Raw genomic sequence first — 3,521 nt, forward strand, 5'->3', positions numbered from 1 at the left:
GAACGTCCAGCTCAAACAGGTTCTCTCAGTGAGCCTCCAAAGATAGCATCCTCACATCCTCACAGAGGCTGGAACACAAACTTCCCAACAGGCCGATTAGAAAATGAAAAGAAAAAGTAGAGCTCCACAGCCCAGCAGCTTGTCCCTGCACGCTCCTTATGCTGGATTAGCAGTAAATCTAGTCCTGCTGGGATCCCCGCTGCAGACCAGAGCCTCAGCATGAGCACCGCTTCAGCTGCTCCCGCTCCAGCCTCACAAGGGGAGAAGTTGTTTTTCTGCCCACATCCTGCGTGCTTTGGCTCTGAAGCTGAGATTGGTGCTGCCAGAAAAGAGGGAGAGGTGGTAACAAGTGCCCGGTGCCTTCCCCCACTCTCCCTCTCCCAGTGTTACCCGCTCAGATTATCCAGAGAGGAGGGGGTGAGGAGGTGGAGGATGACATGGACCATGTGTCAGTCCATCTGTCCCTCCCTTCCCTTCCCCCAGCCGCCATATCTGAATGGGATTGGGCAATAGTGGAGTTTAATCCAGATTTAGAAAATTAAACAATTACCTCATGTGACTTTGAGAAGCCTGACATCTCACTGTGCCCCACCTACAGACCCCCACCGACACAGACCAAGACCCTGTCCAAGTCTGAGAGCAAACATCAGTCAAAGAAAGAGGCCAAGGTTATAATCCTGACAAGTTATCGGGACTGCATGACGACCCAGAAAGCCTAAAGTGGGGCAGACTATGAGGCTGCATTAGTGGAAGTGCTCACAGATTAACAATGAAACAGAATGATGGGGTTTTGTGGATCTAATGGAAGTGCAAAGATATCAAAACTAATATTTCAGCTTTAAAATGCACTGTTACAGCATCACTATTATACTAGGCCCCTTCATGGTTTTCAGTTTTTCCATTAGATTTAGTACCCAAAGCCACTGTTTATGGTGCTAACAGTGCTTTTATTTAGCACAATAAACAGTGTATTGAGTGATATGTGCCAAATCTACTGGGAGGTCAAAATAAATCAATCCATATAAAGCACATTGACCTAAACAGGAACAAGAACGCACAAAGTATCCGGTCAATTTCAAGATACAACACAATACATATAATACAGATTCCATAACAATACAGATTCCTTATTGTAAATCTCATTATTATATCAGCATTACGCAACAACCAGTGATACAAGCCACAACCATCAGTCTGTCAGAGGGTCACAGAAGTAACTCAGCTTCACGGACAAAGAGAAGTCAATCTTAAAGGTAACTCTCCCATGTAAATGTAACAGAAACAAAATGTACCTCTGTGGTTCACTATTTTTGTCATAATTACACAAAATTACCTGGCATTTGTCCATTAGCCTGAGAGAAACTCCTATATCCATGATGCATCGTGTAGTTTGTAGCCCCTCCTTCCTTCGTTTTCTTCTTCGTTGGTTATTTGTATATATTCTTTTCGCCTCCCCTCCCCCCTTTTAAATGCCTCCCTGTGGGAGAGATGGGTGTCCACTGTCTTGTTCAAGTTTTATCCATTTCCATCCTTATGTTTACAATGTCTACATATTTTTCCACTTGTTTATATGTTTATGTGCTTTAAGTTTCTTGTTTAATTACTTTTATGGATGTTTGTCTGATGCGCATGGTAGGTTTATGCTAACTTAAGTGCACATTGTTCAAAGCTAGCATTACATACCGTAAGTTTTGTTTTGTATAGGATCTGGAGTGGGCTGGGCAATTTACAGGAGTTTCTGTGTTTCATGTTATCTTGCTAGCTAATAAACATGGTCAATGAGAGATCTGGTGTCGCAGTCTCCTTCCATCCATCAAAAACACAACGCAGGGATATTTCCACCGGTTACATAAGGAGGGGAAAAAATCACAGAATGATATTGATATGAACAAATCAACCTCATGGTAAAGTAAAAGACTACTTCTGATCATCATTGCTGTGTGCTACAATCTATATCTTCAGCTAAATTTAGTCATCATTGATAATCAGCTTGGGTAACGCATGCAAAAAGCAAGCAAACCACAATGACTCTGCCATCATACGCCATTCTGTGTTCAATCTCTGAACCGGAAGTTTGGGAGCTGCCTAATGCCAAATGTGGAACTCAGTGCAAGGAGCCCAATAGTGCGACCGTATTTCTACGGTCCTGAACCTGCGGCCCTGAAACTGCTGCCTGCGAGCCTGCAGATAGACCCTTCTCGACCAGTGACCATGTGCTAGCTAAAGCCTTGGAGTGTAGAAAGCAGCTGATTCACCTCCTGCAGGATCTTCTTTTACACTGTTGCCTTGGACACTATTTTTCCATGAGTATGGTATCTTTTATGATTTATGATGGTAACAGAGGCAGGAGGTCATGTTTAAGATTGTGCTTCATGTTTTTGGCTGTATATTTGTAGTTAGCAGAGCTGTAAGCTAGCAGAGCTTTAAGCTAGCAGCATGACTAAGCATTTTGAGTCTGGTAAATATGATTTTTGATTGTGCCTTATTTTCTGTGGTTATAGTTCTTAATGTGTTGTGAATTGTGTGCTTTATTGCAGTTTTACAAATAAAGATGAACACATATCATTAAAAGGAATTCTTTGTAAAATGACAAGAAAAATTACACTTTGCAATCCTCAGAGGGCTTCAAGTTGTTAGCTGTCTAGCCTTGAACATCGGCTACTCATAGCTAGGATAGTACAAACCTTGAGTTTACACGCTACTCTCATGTTGTTCTTGGTTATTATCATTTAGTCTTATTTTTATGTAATAATATTTATGACGATACAGTATTTTACAATATCACAAAACATATGTAATTTGAGCTTCGATTGATGTCAGACAATTTTATGCACATATTTCACAGTTACAGAAAAAAAGGATTTTTGCCGATATAAATTATGAAAATTATTATGAACATGACTATGGACATTTGTGTTAAAATGTGTCAGTTTAAACATTTTCAGTACCAAACATTTTTATTTCCTCAGTACTGTGACCACTCCACCAATATGTACGTCTTCTACAACCTTTCATAACCATCATCCAGTCTTTTTGCCTGTTTGCCTGTTTTAGATTTTGTCTTGGGATTCATTTACGCAAAGGTAGACTCAGAGATATTTCTGCTCTCTTATAGTCCTATAGGAGCCTATTAATGTTGTAGTTCATTTGTAATTTTGTAATAGATAATAAGAATTTAATGAGATAAAATCTATGGCATGTGGTGTTACAGTGTTCAATTTATATTGTTTTTGATTTATTGCAATCTTGATTTTGATAAATTGAGGATTCAGGACAGTGTTTTATTTCAGATTTTGTACAATGAGCGGCCTCATAGAGAGAAAGAGGGAACAGTTAAAAGAGAGCAGCTGTCCTGCTTGAACCATATGAAGTTAGGATAACTTATATTTTTATAATAAATCTAATGTGAGAAAGCAGACAACAATGACTGTATCAAAGGAGGCATGAGGCAGCAGACTTCCCCTTTCTGTTTATCTGTAGAGCCTGTATCAGATACCACTTGTCACTTCAACCATAACAAG

This window comes from Cheilinus undulatus, linkage group 1 (assembly GCF_018320785.1).
Source record: "Cheilinus undulatus linkage group 1, ASM1832078v1, whole genome shotgun sequence".
In the NCBI taxonomy this organism is placed as follows: domain Eukaryota; kingdom Metazoa; phylum Chordata; class Actinopteri; order Labriformes; family Labridae; genus Cheilinus; species Cheilinus undulatus.